At 38.7% G+C, this 18796-nt stretch overlaps 1 pseudogene; it reads left to right on the top strand.

Annotated features, from left to right (window-relative positions):
* The first annotated feature begins 1681 nt into the window (after window positions 1-1681).
* LOC126029902 (glyceraldehyde-3-phosphate dehydrogenase-like) lies at window positions 1682-17895 on the top strand (annotated as a pseudogene).
* Window positions 17896-18796: the final 901 nt, after the last annotated feature.

Here is an 18796-nt window from a genome sequence, read left to right as displayed (position 1 = left end):
TGACAAGCTGTAATGACTTCTCTAATTTTTCTTAACCGGATTTTAATTTTTATGTTTATTATTTGGGGACTAATGAAGCAGAGGAAATGCCTCTGCCTGCAGATCCCACTTTTATTCTCTCCTATGAAGCAGTCGGAAGAACTCGATTGCAAAAGGAAAGCATTTGGCTCCCAGTGTTTCATGTTGTGTTCCTGCTCCCTGGGCTTGGAGACAGCTCGGGAACTTAATTAAAATCAATGGAGAAAAAGGATTGAATAAATCACAACATGAATATCTCTGAAAGTCTATAGTACTGTGCAGCCACAATAGAGGTGAGACTGTTTCCTGCTCTCCCTCTGGAAAGAGAAAAATTAAAATTGTCTCAGAGTACACTTTATATCTCTCTCCCTACCCCTCTCCTTCTCCCTCTCTCTCTCCTCCCTCTCTCTCTCCTTCTCTCTCTCTCTCTCTCTCTCTCTCTCTCTCTCTCTCTCTCTCTCTCTCTCTCTCTCTTGCTTGTTTGCTTGTTCCTCTCACCCCCTTCCTCAAATCAGAGCTAAGATTGACAAGAGGTCGAGGAGATTAATTTACCCTTCATTTACATGAGTTCAGGAGAACATAGAAAAGACCTACTTTTGATATACCTGGAATTTATCTTCCTGGAGGTACCTTCCAAAGTCTGTGCTTGATCTCAGTTTGCAAGAATTCAAGACATTTGTCCCACTTACCTTCATTTTTATTGGCTCCTGACACCTATTATTTACCTTTATCTCGGCTCTCATTTACAAAATAGTCCAGGGGCTCTCCCTCGTACTTAGGAATGATACCAAATAAGGGCCAGGAGAGTAATCTGTGGACCTCCTTCTTGACCCCTGCTTCCTGGCCCCATTACACTTAACCTTTCTCTTCCCAAAGAACTAAACCTGTTCTTAGTGGTTCCAGGGGAAGGAAATCTATCGAAACCTGGGACAGCTCTCATTTTCCACAGAGTGGCTCCCACTCAAATCTAATCTGAGTTCCTAAGGCCTGTGACTGGATCTTGTCCTTGAGGACCATCTGAAAATGAGTGAATGAGCCTCTTTATTCCCTGTTACCTGCTCCCTCCAGCTTCCTCCCCAGGGCTCTGCCCTCGTGAATTCCAAAGCAGACAAACTCCCATCCCAGAGACTGGCAGAAACTGTGCTTATTAAATATTCATGATTTCTCCTACCAGCCCCAGTTCTAGGGTTGCAGAAGTCACTGGCCAATCCTAGCCTGCTCTGTAGCAGCTCAGCATAGCGGAAGAGCAGAACAGAATAGCTGTGACAGAGTTATAAGAAGGTACAGACTGACACACACCCCCTTCAAAGCAAGGGCAGGAGAGGGAAAAGAAGGAAGTATAGTATCCTGGTTCTAATCTGTGCAAACTGTAGGTAAGGATCATTCTGGGAAGAGAAGCTCAGCAGAAGAGAAAAATGGGGAAAGATATTGAGCTTTGTTCTGAGCATATTGTGGATCATGCCCAAGATATGCCCAAACTGCTGGGTGCCTTAAGCCTGTGTGGAAGGGGAGATTTGAGCTTAAATTGTGAAGATGGAGATCAGATTTGGGGAGACAGAGAAAGCAGTACAGGGACAGATTGGTGGCCAGGAGGCATAATACCTTCTAGAGAGACTGATCCCAGAGTTTTCCTTGGGTGGCCATTTAACCAGTTGCAGCAAATATGGGGAAAGATTTTCCAGAGGCCCTTGGAAAGGCTGCTGGGCCTGGTAAGGGAAGAGCCATATCACTGATACTAGTGTTTGCCTACATCATGTCTACATACTTCAGCTCTGTGTTACTAGGAGATGGACAAGTGTGATGGAGAAAAACCAACCAACTGAAGATAGAAAGCAGAAGTGTAGATCGAACCTTACTGACATTAGCGGGCATTGCTCAGACCTCCGGGTTTGATTCCAAGGCAACCATGAGCATCCTGATGACTTCTCTTAGAGCTATTCAATCCGTCTCAGCAGAATGGCTTCCTATGTGGTGCCAAAGCTGAAGCTGGGGGATAATTTCAGAGAACTGATGAGTGCACAAGGGTGGAGGAATTTGTCAAATAAAACAAAAGAAGCAAAACACAGGGAAGGTGAAGAAGATGTCAAAAATATAAGCTGAGGCTCATGCCACGGGGAATTTCAGTAAAGATTCAAATACAAAATGGTCCAGTGAATCTCACTAGCAGGTCTCAGTCACGAGATATTTGTGTCCTCCTAAAATTTAGGATATTGATTCTGATCCCCTAATTATTCTAATTCTAATGTAATAAATTGTATTAGGAGGTGAGTTGTTGAGGGGAGTTAGGTCCTAGCAGCGGGGCATCGGGGGAAGAGAGGGTGGAGAGCATCAGATGAATGAGATTTGCGCTCTAATCTCCCGTTCCCCTTTTCTGTCATAGAAAGACTCAGCAAGAAGACAAGTATTTGAACTGGGCAGAGTGAACTCACCAGAGCCTTCATTGTGGACTCTCAACTTCTGTTAATTGGCCATCTGCTGTGCAGAATAGAGACACACAGTAAAGAGTCTAGAGATAAATTTATTAAAACTCAGCACTGAGAGCCTACAAGCAGAGAGACTTGGAGTTCCCAAACAAGGGGAGAACAGTCAATTATACAAAATTCATGGGTCTTTTCCAAACACCCACCCTCAATTCCAGTAATTACCAACAGCAAACAATTGTACAGAAGCAGATATAATGCTTAGGACATTATTTTTTGTTTGTTTGTTTTTTTGTTTTAAGCCACACCCAGCATTCCTGGCAGTGCTCAGGTGACTATATGGAATGCCAGGGATCAAGCCCAAGTCAGGTTTACAAATGGCTAATTACCTTATCCAGGGTACTATCATTCTAGCCCCAAGGATTAGAACATTCTTGGCTAGATTATTTGGTTTTTGTTATGTTTTCTTTCTTTGTAGGTCAAGACTTCTTGTCTTATCAGTCAGGACACTCTGTGGCCTCAGCTCTGGACTGTCTGGCAATTTTACCCTCTTCCTGTTATTCTACAACTATGGTTGGTGTTGGGCCTACTTATACTTCTATGCTCTGAGACATAAATGTGGGTGTGTATTAGCCTTTTCCCTATCTGCTGTAGCACCTCAGCCTGACCAGGAAACCATGGAGATGGGGTTCTAGCCATAGATGAGACAAAGTTGAGTTGAGTGGGTTTTCTTCTTGTAGGGGTGGTACTGGGCAAGGGGCCAATAACATAAAAGATCACAAAGGTATGAAAAGTAGAGTAGAACAACAGGGTGTATTCACTTCCTCCTCCCTTTTGGGGATCCCTCAGTCATGACTCTGGAGTTTAGGCATGACCAATTTGATTAACTAAACTACTTGTAGGGCACCCACCATACCAGGGTATGCTGAGACCTGGTTGGTGGTGCCAATCCCATCCTCTTTACCAGTTTGATACTACTGTGAACTTACCCCATCAAATTCTGCTAATTCTACTCCAATTGTGGTGCCTGTGTTAGGGCTCTATCTTCACTTTACTGCTTATGGAGCACCTGGTTCTTCAGGAGTTGTTCCTTATAGGAGCCACAGACATGCCATCATTCCCACAGTTCTATGCTTGCCCTCTCTCTTCTCACTCTCCTCCCTCTCTCCTCTTTCTCTTTCTTTCCTCACTCTCCTCCCTCTCTATGTTACCCCTCTCTCCTCTCCTTTCTTTCCCACTCTCTCTCCTCCCTCTTTCTTTACTCTCTCTCCCTCTTTCTTTCCTCTTTCACCCTCTCTCATCTCTCTCCCCACTTTCTTCTTTCTCTCTCTCCTCTTTCTCTTCTCTCCCTCTCTCCTCTCTCTCACCAAAGAGAGAGAGTGAGCAGCAGTAATGTCTTCTGCCTTTCCTGGATGTCTGAACACATCTCTGTGTCCAGGAGAGCCCCTAGAAACAGCAGCAGCTCTTTGCTGACTGTGCCCCACAGTGTCTGGTCTCTAGAGAGTGCCCTTCAGTCTTGGAAATTAATAGGGAAATAGGACAAGGCCAACTCTGTGCCAAAGTCTAGACTTGTGCACAAATATTCCTGGGTTCTACTCCTAAGGTCCCAGTGTCTTACCTATTCAAGGGCCCATTCACATTCCCAAAACATGTTCTTGGGCACAGAGCCCTTTCAAAACATAGACCTAATATTCTTTCAAAAATTGAAGAGTGGAATGAAATGTAGGGGACAGCATGGAATGTAAAGAAAACAGAAAATGCAGGAGACAGCAGGGAACTTTCACCCCATCCTCCCTTTGGGAGTCCTCACACATGACTCTAGGGACTCATACACATTACCTAAGTACCTAGAGCTTATTATTTAGTCCAAATAAGTTCCCTCTAATCAAAGCTATAATTCAAATGTCAACATATGTCCTGAGTAGGATACCAGAGTGTAACCTTGCCCTTGCATTGGGTGACAGAAAGAAATAATGCCTGTCTAATTATAATTCACTTCATATTTAATTTAGGATGGATGATTACAGTATCAGGGGAGAAAAAGAAGAACATATATTGTTTCTTATAAAATGTGGCAAAAGATAAAGCACAAACAGCCCTCCTCTAATGTTGAAATGCCATGTTGGAATTAATATAGCATGAATCAATTTGGTAATATGCATATTTTACACTAGATTTAAAGCTGTGAGACTCAAACCACATTGCCTTGAAAATGTATAGAACCCAAAAGAAAATAGAGGGAAGAGAGATAGTATGACATCATGTGAGCACCCAGATTAAACCAGACCTGAAGCCCAACATCAAATCCTAAATTCAATAGCAAATTTTCTTCCTATTATTTGGGCTGAAATTTCTGCCAGGTATGCTAGTGTGCGGAAATGTCCCCAATAAAAAAATCTGAAATGGAGTGGAGGAAGTGGGGATCTGTGACTGTCCTGGCTTTCAGTGGGAACCGATGAAATTCCCTCCCAACCTTCCTGTAGGATTCCCCTGATTCCCCACCATGATTCAGTTTGCAGCTGTCTTTTCTTTTCTTTTCTTTTCTTTTCTCTTTGATGGGAAAGGAGGAGAGAGCTGTTTAAGCGCATAAAGAGCCCAAGTTCCTTTCCTCCTGCTGGAAAAATGAGCCACCCACCTGATTTATCACTCACGTTTTATTTGCTTTTGTTTTCATCAGCTTCCAAGATGCTCTGATTTATTCACTAAAAAAGCACATCCTAGGGAAAGCACTGGTTTCCGAGTAACAGGCACTGCCTCTGTACGCGGAGGCAGTCCTGCATGGATGATCCATGTGGGTTTAGGGCATTTTGCCAAGAGGTCCTAATAGTGCTCAGAGTCCAGTCTGCACGGAACTCCACATCGCAGTGGGGCAGAGGCAGCTGCTGAGAGCTAAGTGGCTACTGCTGTGTAGGTTAGTGGGCTGGGAGCCATCGGATCATTATGGACAGAGGGATGCTCAATGCTTCCTCCTGCTCCACCTGTCACCCCAGGACCCAGCACAGGATAGAGACGGAGAAAATAAATGGACAACAGATGCTCTGGTGCGAGAACTTTCAGATATGCTCCGTCACCCCCCCCCCCCAATTAAGAGGAGCGCCAAGAAGCACTGGAAACTCTGTTTTTAGCTAGAAAGAGAGCACAAAGGCACCAGATGAAGACTAGAGCAGTAGTTTCCAGACTTTGCCCACCTACAGACCAATGTCCAGTCCATGCTTTGATGGCACACTGGAAGTTAAAGACAAGTGAAGTTGACCATGGTTCTCAATACTTTCATGTGTGTGGACTGATATGTATATGTAGACCAGCAATTGAAAACCACTATACTAGAGAGATGTGGTTTGGGACTAGGAGTCAATTCAAACAATGGATTCAGGCAGGGAGAGAATGGGGAAAACAAGGAAAGAAAAAAAGCAAATCTCATCAGAAATGAGATTCACTCACACAGACGTCTTAGAGCTAAAATAAGAAAAGATTCTGAGGGATATTAGAGTATACAGGAAGGAAGGAAGGAAGGAAGAAGGAAGGAAGGAAGGAAGGAAGGAAGGAAGGAAGGAAGGAAGGAAGGAAGGAAGGAAGGAAGGAGAGGAAGGAAGGAAGGAAGGAAGGAAGGAAGGAAAGAAAGAGGGAGGGAGAAAAGAGGGAGGGAGGAAAGAGGGAGGGAGGGAAGGAGGGAAGGAAGGAAGGGAGGATGAAAAGAGGGAGGGAGGAAAGAGGGAGTGAGGGAAGGAGGGAACGAAGGAAGGGAGGATGGAGGGAGGGAAGGAGTGAAGGAAGGAAGGAGAGAGGGAAGGAAGGAAGGACAAAAGAAGGAAGGAAGGACAAAAGAAAGAAGAAAGAAAAGAAAGAAGGAAAGAGAAAGAAAGAAGAGAGAAAGAAAGAAGAGAGAAAGAAAGAAGAAAGAAAGAAAGAAAGAAAGAAAGAAAGAAGGAAAGAAAAGAAAGAAGGAAAGAGAAAGAAAGAAAGAAAGAAAGAAAGAAAGAAAGAAAGAAAGAAAGAAAGAAAGAAAGAAAGAAAGAAAGAAAGAAAGAAAGAAAGAAAGAAAGAAGAAAGAAAGAAAGAAAAGAAAGAAAGAAAGAAAGAAAGAAAAGAAAGAAAGAAAGAAAGAAAGAAAGAAAGAAAGAAAGAAAGAAAGAAAGAAAGAAAGAAAGAAAGAAAGAAAGAAAGAAAGAAAGAAAGAAAGAAAGAAGAAAGAAAGAACTTTTTAAAATACAATTTTTCTAAAAATTCCATTTTTTAAAATACAATTTTGGCTTCTAGTTCTGCAAATAGAGAGTTTAGATCTCACTTACTACTCAATACTAACTAAACAAAGCCAAAACTCAACTACTCTTCTTAACCCCTGCAAAATGCTGAGGACTAACTAATTCTCCCAACATTGAGGTGACAAGCAGATACAGAGTGACAACTTGGCGGAACTGAAATCCATACAGAACCACTCCATATGTCTGTGGGAACCACAACAAGTGGAGAAAAGTCCAGACGACAAGTGCAGAGGATTGTTGGAGGTTGCCATTGGACAAAGCAGACACATGGAAACTCCAAGGGACCAGGTGGGTTGGGTTGGGGAAAGGCATCCATTTTATGAGTTAAACCTCCAGGAGCTCTACCTATTTTACACTGTGAGTTCGGATAAAAATTCCCTTATACTCTGTAGGGAGAGGGGAAAAAACTATTTTTAAAATGTTTAAATATTAAGGCATCATGATTTACATAGTATGCATAGTTAAGTTTTAGGTGTACAATGTTCCAACACCTATTATACCATCAGTGTCAACTTCTTTAACCAATAACTCCAGGCTCTCCTTCATCCTCCCAGATGGCCTCATTGACAGGACATATTTACAGTGTGCCAGAGGTCCCTGAGCCCTGCTTCTGTTATGTCCTGTGCATCTTTTCCACTACTCCCCTTGACGTCTTCCTTCTATTCTCACTTCTGTAATCTATGGCCAAGGAGATATTAGGTATCCTCGCTTTGATACTTTTTCCCTCCTCCCTTTGATACTTTGCATTTTCTCCTCCTGTACACAGATAAGTGAGATCATCCAATATTTGTCTATTTTCAATGACATTCATCAAGGACTTAGAACAGTATATAAAAAGGTTTATATGGAATCATAAAACACTATGACTAGCCAAAGCAATACCGAGAAATAAAAAACTGGGAGTTATCTCATTACCTGACTTAAAACTATAGCATAAATCTATAGTGATCAAAACTGCATGGTATTGGAATGAGAATAGACTTTCTGACCAATGGGTTAGAACTGAGTACCCAAAGACAAAGTCCCAGATCTAACAAAGGAGCCAGGGATGTGAAGTGAAGACAATCTTAACAAATTATGTTGATAAAAAACCATTTCTATATACATGTTAAAACATGAAGCTGGATTCATACCTCATATACCTTACACAAAAGTCACTTCAAAGTGAATCAAATATCAAAATCCATGAGTAGAGAGAGAAATATCAGCAGAGAAACCCAAGATCTGGACCTCAAATATGTTTTCAATGATACGGTTTTATTGGGAAAATGCATGCAACCGAAACAAAAATGAACAAATGAAACTTTATCAAATTAAAATTTTTGCCTGGTTAAAAATACAGATTAAATTGAAAGGTACCCAACTGAATGGGAAAAATATTTCAGTCAAAATATTATAAATAGTATTAATATCTAAGTTATATAAAGTATTCACTAAGATCAACAATGACAAAAAAAATTCACAAACCTAATCCAAAAAATGGGAAGAGGAAACAAACAAACCCTTCTCAAAATAAATGGATAGCCAATAGACACAATAGAAGTATTCAGCATCACTTATCACAGAAATCCAAATCAGTATTTTGGAAGAGCTTGAGATGTAAAACTGTAAGTCTTAAATGTTTGATAAAACTCACCAGTTAAGCCATCTGGACCAGAGATTTTGTTCTTGGGAAGATTTTTAATTACTGTAATTTTAATTACTATATTTTAATTACTATAATTACTTTTTTCCTCATTCAGTTTTGGAAGGTTACATGATTCTAAGAATATGTTCATTTCTTCTAGGTTCATCAGCTTCACAACATAGAATTTTCATAGAAAACATAATATTTTGGATTTCTGAAGGATCTGTTGTGAATTATCCCTTTGCACCTCAGACCTGATTTATTGGGCCTCTTCTCTTTTTATCTCCTCTGAGTCAGCCAAAGTTTTGTCAAGCTTGTTCTTTTCTTCAAAGAGCTACCTCCTGGGTTCATTGACTCTGCATTTCTTTTGTTTCTTTGTTCATTTGTTTTAAGAGGTATTTTATTTGGGGAATGAGGTGTAACACCATAAATACTTAGGGAGACGTGTTTAGGTTGCTTATTTAACCCTTTCTTTATTCCTGAAGTGGACCCGTTTTGCTTAGAATTTCCCTCTTAGTTCACCTTTTTCTATGTATCACAGATTCTAATTGTTTCCTCATTCTCATTAGTTTCCAAGAATATTTTTTAAAATATTCCTTGATTTCCCCTTTGATCTATTCCATTTTTTATTTAGTAGTATCTTGTTCTGCTTACATTTGGTTTTTTTTAAACCTATCTCCTTTTTATGGTTTATTTCTGCCTTCATAGTATTGTGGTGTGAAAGGATAGTTGGTATTATATCTATGGTTGTGAATTTATGCCTATTTGAATTATACCATAGTATGTAATATGTCCTGGAGAATAATCTATGTGCATTAGAAAAAATGCATATTCAGCTTTTTCTGGATGGAAGAACCTGTATATGTTAACTAATCCCAGTTCTCCTAATCTTCATTTAGGATTCTTGTATCATTACTGATATGCTGATCTGTCTAAAGGCAACAGTGGAGTGTTTAACTCTACCACTACTATTTTATTTCTGTCAGTGTGTTTCTTTAGTTCAGAGAACAGAAATTTTATAAACTTTGCTGACCCTTCAATTAGTACACATATTTTTATGAGTTAGTACTTCTTGATTTATTGTTACCTTAACCAATAAATAGTATCTATCTCTGATTACTTCTTTTAGATTAACTGCAATTTGGTCTGATGTAAGTATGACTCAACTTATATAATTACATTATTTAATGTAATTATGTAACATTACATTGGTTTATATAATTATTTTCCATCCTTTCACTCAGACTGTATTTATCCTGTATGCAGAAAAACATGAACTATTTTTTGAATCATCCAGTCACTCAAACGCCTTTTGATGGAAAGGTGAATCCACTGATATTCCAAGAGATTACTAATGTAGAATATTATATTGCTATTTTTGGTGTCGGTTTTAGGGATTTATTCCATTAGCCTTTTAAAAAATATTTTTTAGGCAGAAATGTTTTAGGCAGAAAACATTTCAACAGCAATCCTACCACCAGGGCCAGCTCCTATCATTACTGTTCTCATAATCTGTCACCCCACAACTCATAGCCCACATTTGCCTGCAACTTTGGAAGGTGCATTATAAAGTTTAATGGTGGCAGCTTAGATCTCATGTTTTCAGTGTTATTAACTCTGTTACTTTGGTAACCTACGCATATTTCCTATAGTATATTTTATTTCCTAATCCATATATTCTATAGAATACAGATAAGTGAAAAATCTTGTATTTGTCTTTTATCATCTGTCCACCTTTTCAATAATTCTTAAATGATTGCTTTAATTATAGTAAAGATCACCAACTCTTCTTTGTCTGAAAGTGTTTTTATCTCCTTCTGAAATCTAATGACAGCTTTTCTGGGTAGTAGACTTTGAAATGAAAGGTTGTTTTTTTTTTTCATTTAGTACTTTGTATATGTGCTTCCACTCTTTTCTTGCATTTATAATTTAAAATGGGAGAGTTTTTGTGATAACTATTTTATTTCTCTTGCATTTAAGGTTTTTCCTTTCTTGTTGAATGCTTTAAGAAGTTACTTCTCTCTCATTCTCTCTCTCTCCTTCATGCTATTTTGATAACAATGTATCTTGGTGTTTTTCTGTGATCCTATTTTGTTAACTTTGAGGCCTCTTAAATCAGTGCAGAAGCCTTTCTCTAGATATTGAAAAAGTTCTGAGCTATTATCTCTTCCCCTTTCTTTTTTCCTCTTTTTATATTTCTATAATTCAGAGGTTATTCTTCATGCTGTTATATGTTAAGGGTATTATATTTTCTTCCGTTCTTTTACTTCTTTTATCTTTGCCAACTTTATTGTTGTTGATGAGTTGTATTTTGTCTTCAAGTTCACGGATACGGCTCTTTACATTCAGAATTCTGTTGCTGTGGCTTGTTATTGTGTTCTGGAACTCCTTTAATTCCATTTGTAGGTATTCTTTCATACTTTGAATCAATTTTTCTTGAGTTGATTGAATCCTTTTCTCAGTGATTGCTTAATTTCCTTTGCACAGTGTTGATTTGAAACCCTCCACTTCCAAGCATGAGAATTTTGAGGGACCTGAGAGCTTGCTTGGATTTCTGTCCCTGTCTGCCAAAACAACTGAACTCTTCCATTTTCTCCGTTGTTATTAGATTTTGGGGGAGTGATGACAATGGGATTTTAGACTCCTGGTTATCTGAGTACTAACCATTTAACACTAACAAACTACTATTTAGGCCTCTCTCTTCTTTAGATTATTCCCATTACACCATAAAAGGTGCTTCAGTGGGGCAAGCAAGTGCAGATCTGTTCCTTCCTATAAGTTGCCAGGACGTTGGCCTCCATGAAATAAGACCTTCCAGCTGCCCTTAGAGTGTGTTATATGAATGAAGTACAGTCTCCATAACAGGTGTCTGCTCAGTTCCTAGTGATGGGGGATGACTTTTTCCTGTAGTCAGATTCCTGGTATGTTTAGTGCATACTGCACACACCTCGGTTGGAGGAATCTAAATTGGAAGTGGCATCAGGTTCCAAGTGGCTGGAGATTGGGCAGAGCCCAGAGCAGGGAGCAAGCAGCTCAGGATCCACCTTGAGAAAGAAACTATTTTTTAAAACACCACTGTTAAGTTACACTTTATTTTATCTAAAACAAAGGTCATTCCTGGTTTCTTTGTATGTTTGTTTACAACTAAGATTTACCCCCAAACAGAAATAGTCTTACTTGTAAACCTGATTGGGACTGGCTCAGGATAGCCTGAGCTCTGTCCTTACTGCCCCACCCAGGGGTGGTCTCTGTACTCAATACAAAACAAAGTTCTGGCAGGCAGCTTGGTGGAGATCCTAGGAAGACTGCCAGACTATATGTGTTTCACCCTCAGCTTGGTTGGATTATTTCCTGAGTGACCCTGATTCAGACTCATTCATCTGGGGTTGGAGATATGGTGAGTGGGGTGATTTTACACACCAAAATATTTTGTGTTTCTTGAGATTATCTGACTCCAAATAAATGATCTAGCCAGAAACTAATCTGCAGCAGATTTATCAGGCCCAAGACTGTAGGATAAAAAAGGGAATCCCCAACTATAGCCTTTCTGATTCAAGTGACCCTATTTCGAATATTAAAAATCTGAGAAACAACATGTTCATAATCTAGGAGGTGGGCTACAGGCTAACCAGACTGGAACTTTGTGGTATGGGACACTTGCCTCATTCCACATTTTCCCAACATGAGACTCAAGGCCTGTAGACTTTGAAAGGGATTCTTCCATTCTTCCCTATCAGTAGCAAGGAGATACTCCATCCTAAACCACCTTACAAACTTCACTTCTTGGAGACTAGAAGGAGAGTACAGTAGGTAAGGCACTTGCAAGTTGCTCACCCAAATTCATTTCCCCTCATCCCATATAATCCCTCACCACCTCTAAGAGTAATTCCTAAGTGCAAAGCCAGGAGTAATCTCTGAGCATGGCCAGATGTGGCCCCCAAAGAAGCAGACAAAACAAATCAAAATAAAATTAACTCCATCACTTTTCTACCTTCTAGTATACTTGCAAAGAACTCCTCAGACTGAGTTTATAATATTATTTATAATTCTTTCTAGGACAAAGCAGAGAAAGAATCAACAATCTTCTCTAGCTAGGAAAAAAATTATCAATAATCTCCAAAGTCTCCAAGCCACTATAAAAGGCTGCAGCTTTCAGAGGGTTCAGCTTTTGTAAAATGTACCCAGAGCCACATTATAGACCAGTGAAATGTTCAGACACTTCTCTCAAACCCTACCTGGCAATGTTAGGGTACTCTAATCCAGTCAGACAATTAAAAGAAAAACAGATCTAGCATCTTTAATGCTAGAGCAGTGATCCAAGCCAGTGTACTGTAAAGAAAGCCTATAAAAAGCCCTAGCAACAACTGTTCTAAGATGCTCTGATAGCCCTCCCCTATAGGAGTACTTCTGATCTTTTCTCTCAATAAACTTTCTCTCCTTTTCAAATTTGAATGTTGCAACTGGTAGTCAATTTTCAGCAAGGTCAGAAGAATCCAGGACCATTCAACCAGGCTCATACTGCATTTACACCTGTTCTTATCCACAACACTTTCATCCATTCTCTGCATCTACCTCTCGAAATAAATTACAAGGTTTACTAAAAGAAAGGCAAATGGCACTGGTTGAGATCAAATTAATACCAGAACTGGGGTCTAATATGTCAGGAATATTTAAATTACCAGAGCATAATTTTCATTAAAACTATAATAAGTTAAGGATGTTAGTTACTAAACACTGATAACATTGTTTGGCTTCTTAAAAAATGCTCATTTAGGGTCAAAGAGATAGTAGAGCAGAAAAGGCACTTTCCTTTCACTATCATATATACATGCATGTGCTCCTGTGTATGCCCTATAGATGCCAAGTGTATTGTGTTTTACTGTTACTTGTAAGCTTTTAACATTAAAAGCTTTATACTATGTTGATAAAAAAAAATATGCTTGGAACTTGAAAAACCCTGGGCAAAACAGACTTTAGAATATAAATAGACAGCACAAATTTTCTATCCAGGAAAGGATAGAATAGATTTTAGGGCAAGCAAAAATATCCAGGAAAAATTAGGAAAAAAGTTTAGGGTCTTCTACCTGCAAAGGGTGACATAGGCAAAGGCAGAATGGGAAACTGTCATAATGACCCTGCTTTATACTTTAAGGCTGACTGATGATTGGCTATGTGGAATATCCATTGCTTCTATTCATGTATCCATTGAATGTGTTAACTAGTTCTAATGTCTGTCAACATAAACAATTACTCATGTGTAGGGAAGTAGGTGGGGGGTGTGGGGAGCAATATTGTCTTTAATAAATGGCCAGCTTGTGAGGCCTGTCTGTGAGCTCACCAGACTGATGCTAAGGCTTGGATGGTTCTTATATGTTTGTGTCATTTTCTGTGACTGACTCTCACTGGATAGAGAACTAATATACCAATCCGACTGAAGTTAGACAGGGATTTTTGTAGGAAAAATAGACAATGTGTAAAAACAGATAATGTAATCAGAAAGACAGGCACTTTGAAAAAATAAAAATAAATATTAGAGATTAAAATATGCAATAGCAGTGCTTTTATGGGCTTAGTAGAGTTGACATGGTTGGGATCTCTTAGCTTGAGGATATGACAATAGAAGTAAAAGAAACTGCTAAGTCCCGAACTATGCAATTATAAAAGGTATAATTTATGTATAACAAGCATGCTAAGAGAAGGTAGAAGAAAGAAAAGGGAAGAAACAGTATTTGAATAGACAACATTTGAGAAATTTTCCCTTAAATTAGTTCTCCACCAAATCAGAGATACTTAGAAAACACCAAGCACTATCAATGAAAATAAATAAATAAATAAATAAATAGATACTCAATACTACATATAGGTTTATTATATTCAAACTTTAGAAATCAAATATTTCTAACTACATTGAAAAGGCAGATGAAAAATGCTTGCCATTATGGGAGCAAATATAACAATTACATCTGATTTCTAAGAAAAATGATGACAAACAAGAAAAGAGTATAATAAAATATTTAGTGTTGGGAGAAAAAACCATCAACATAGCATTCTTTGTTCTAAATTTATCTTTCAAAGTGAAGGAGAAATAAACTTTCTCGAACAAAAATTGATGTAACTTCTTTTTTTGTTTGTTTTGTTTTGTTTTTTGGCCACACCGGTGATGCTCAGGGGTTACTCCTGGCTATGTACTCACAAATCGCTCCTGACTTGGGAACCATATAGGACTCCGGAGATTGAACCATAGTCCGTCCTGGGTCAGCCGCGTACAAGGCAAACGCCCTACCGCTGTGCTATTGCTCCGGCCCCATAACTTCTTACCTATAGACCTGCTTTGGTCTACAGCAAGAAATATCCAAACAATCTAACAAAAATTAGCTTGTTACAAATAATAATAAAGACAACAGCAAAATCTTCATTAGATATTCTTAGATTTGTATATGCACAATACACACATGTATATATACATTTGTATGTAAGTTAATTCAAGGCTGGAATAAAAGAACTAGTAGTATTATATTATTATAAAGTATTTACCATACCCATAAAGTGGTACAGTGTTGGGTTTATTTAAGATGTAAATTGCCAGGTGCCGAAGAGCTAGCACAGCGGTAGGGTGTTTGCCTTGCATGCAAGGAGGATGGTGGTTCAAATCCTGGCATCCCATATGGTCTCCCGAGCCTGCTAGGAGCGATTTCTGAGCACAGAGTCAGGAGTAAACCCCTGAACAGGCAAAAAAAAAAATATGTAAATTGCCTACATTAGGAAAATCACTTAAGAAAAATTGTGAAAATACAAAGAAACATAACTTATATGCTGACAAAATTTGAAAACAATCGTATGTGATGCTCAGTTAAAACTACAGATTTTAGAACAAGGAACATGATGAGGCATAAAAGAGGCATTGCATAATTATAAAGGTGCCAATACTGCAAAAAAAAAAAAAGACAACAGTATTTAACATGGATGTGCTCTAACAACAGTGTCAGAATATATGATGAAAAAAATAAAAAATAAAAACTGACAAAAGTGAAAGGAGAAATAAATGAATTCTTTATTATACTTAGAAACTCAAACACCTTTTATCAAGAACAGGAAAATTCAGCAGGCAGAAAATCAGTACAGACATAGTGGAATTCAACAGCATCATAAGTCAAATGGATATAATTGACATCTATCAGCTATTTATCCAGTAATAACAGATTATATAGTCTTTTCAAGCTCTTATGGAACATTCACCAATAAAGACTACATTCTGGACCATAAAACACAACTCAAGAAAATTTGAAAATTAGAAATCATATAGTCAGATTCTGAACTTCTAGGGAGTTAACTAAAAATCGATAAAAGAAAATACAGAAATCTCAAATTCCTTAAAATAATACCAATAACTTTAAGAAAAATTTAAAATTTTTCCTAAATAAAATAAAAATGTAACATATTTTGTGTAGTGTAGTGAAAATAGCACTTAAAGGAAAAGTCATATTAAATGAATCATAAAAATAAAGATCTAGAGATAATACAAGCTTTAACCAAATTGCACTCCAGATAAAAAATTTAAATCCAAAGTAACCCGATTTAAACCCAAGTAAAAACAAATAATTATAAATAGAAAAGAAATAAAAGTTTCAGTCAATATAAAATATGAACAAAAGTGGTTTCTTGGAAAGTCAATAAAATATATATTTTAAGCCAGTCTGACAGAACAAATATAGAAATATTGAGAAATATAATCCCACATCTTGTATCTTTCCCAAGTACATAAAAGGATGAAAAAGCATATGGTGAGTAACCTTATACTGTAACAATAAGTCATAACCCTAGATAAAATGCACTAGTTCCTTTAAAAACATAATATAGGGCCAGAGAGCTATCACAGTGGTTAAGGCACTGACTTGAATGCAGCTGACTCTGGTTCAATACCCAGCACTACACAGAATATGGTCCCCTCAGCCTCTATAAGAGTGATCTCTGAGTACAGAGTTAGGAGTAAGCCCTGAGCCCTGCTAGGGATGACCCATAAACAAACTAACCCCCCTGCCAATTCCACAAGCTATCAAAACCTCAAGACAAATAACTAATCAGACTTCATTTAGATCTAGTAAAGAAATTAAATCAATAATTAATAATCTTCCTAAACAATAAGTACCAGGTCCTTATGGCTGGTGAATTCTATTAAAATTTTAAGGAAGAAGGGACAAAGAACAAAGAACCAGGAGTAATTCCTGAGTATATGAGCGTATAGGTGTGGTCCAAAAACAAGCAAACAAAAACACTTAAGGAAGAAATTATGCCAATTCCTCATAATTAGGAGCACTGCTGGCATCTGACCTGCCTGCAGCTTCCTAGTGTCTTCTCCAACCCTTCCAATCATCAGATAAACACCCTCAGGGTGGAGCAGACACCCTGCAGAGCCAGTCTGGAGCCAAGCAGGGTTTTCAGAACCCCAGTCAGAAGCCCCAGTAACAGAGATTTAAAAGATACCAAATATAGGCCTAACTTCATCCTCATCTGGTGGAATGTTGAGACTCTTTTACCGCTTAAGAAATTATTAATATTTAGGATCTCTGCTCCTCCCATTCGACAGAAGCTGCCTCTTCTTGAGCAGTGACAGCCACATCCCAGGGACACAATGAATAGAGAAGGTCAGAGTGAACAGATTAGGCTGCATTGGCTGCCTTTAACTCCAGCAAAGTGGACGATGTGGCCGTCATTGACCTTAGCTGCATGATCTTTATGTTCCATAGCAAGTTCAATGGCACAGTCAAGCAGAGAATGGGAAGTTGATTATCAAGGGAAAGGCCATCACCATCTTCCAGGGATGAGACCCCACAAACATCATATAGGGTCAAACTGGTGCATAATATATTTATATATAGCAGAGTTCACTGAGGTCTTCACCAGCCTGGAGAAGGCTGGGGCTCACTAGAAAGGGAGCTACAAAAAGGTTTATCATCTTTGCCTTTTCTGCTGACACCCCATGTTTGTGATGTGAGCCATAAGAAGTACAACTCGCTCAAGATGGTCAACAGCACGTCCTGCACCAATAACTTCTTGGCCCCTTTGGCCAAAATCATCAGTGACAATATTGGCATCATGGAGGGTCTCAAGACCACAGTTCACTCCATCCCTACCACCCTGAAGACCAAGGATGGTCATCTGGGAAGCTGTGTCTTAATGGCTGGGACAGCTTAAAACATCATTCCCACTGCCCCTGGTGCTACTAAAGCTTTGGGCAAGATCATTCCTGAGATCATCCAGCATAGCTCTCTGCATCCTCACGTCCAATGCATATGTCACGGATATAATTTGCCACTTGTGAAAGCTGCCAAATATAACAACATCAAGAAAGTGGTGAAACAGACTTCACAGGGGGCCCTCCAGGGCATCCTTGGCTACACCAAGGACCAAGTCATCTTCTGTGGCTTCAAAAGCAATACCCAGCTTTGATGATGAGGCTGGCATTTCTTTCTATGATCACTTTGCCAAGCTCATTTCCTGGTACAACAGTGAGTTTGACTACAGCAACATGGTGGTGGATCTCATGGTCCTTAAGAACTTCAAGGAATAGGAGGTCACTCAGGACCACCATCTTTGTAAGATGACTAAGAGGAAGAAGCCTCATCAGCTGGTGAGTCCTTCCCTTACTCATCCAACATACTGAGAATCTCCTGACTTCATTTCCATTCCAGACCACCTGATTAAAGAGAGAATCCAGGAGCCCCACCTTGTTCTGAACCGTCAAAAAAGTTCACTGCACCCCGAAGAAAAGAAATTAATTAATTAATTTGTAAAACTTATTGAGGTTCAGTGATTTATAACATTGTTTGTTATTGGTAGTTTCCCATGCACATAATTCCAATTATACACCCATCACCAGTATATCTACTTCCCCTTCCCCAAAACCCCAATGACTCTTTTTCTAAACCTTCTCCCCAACAAACACAATTATGTTATCTTTGAGCTTGTGTGTGTAATTTTATGTCCCATATATAAATGAGATCATTCTGTATATCCCCTTCTTTCCAACTTTAATCAGCCGAATATTAAGGTTTCTATTCCTTCAACTTCACTCCAAAGTCACCTTTCAAAATCCACAATTCTATGATAGCCCTTCCTTCCTCTAGGGATTAGTCATTAAAAGTATTCTTATAAAAATATGAATGAACAATGCTTACAAGCTCTTAAGAATTATAAAAGTCCACCTAGACATAAGCAGACACAGAAAAACTTTATAAAAGCCCACCAAGCCCAAGAAAGAAAAATAATACCCCAAAAAGCTCTACCAGCACCAAACATAACTAGTGTTTCTAAGATTAAAAAAAAAAAAACAACTTTAGAGACACTTTGATGTGAGTGTTTAATGAACTCAGATAAAAAATTGTACAGGTTCAAGAAAATAAGAAAGCAGAAATGAGAAGACTATAACCAGAAGTGGCAGAACTATACAAAAGTGGTAGATGAAATAAAAT

The sequence above is a fragment of the Suncus etruscus genome, chromosome 15 (assembly GCF_024139225.1).
Source record: "Suncus etruscus isolate mSunEtr1 chromosome 15, mSunEtr1.pri.cur, whole genome shotgun sequence".
NCBI lineage: Eukaryota > Metazoa > Chordata > Mammalia > Eulipotyphla > Soricidae > Suncus > Suncus etruscus.
The sequence above is the reverse complement of the archived record's forward strand: the minus strand, read 5'-3'. Positions and strand labels throughout refer to the sequence as shown.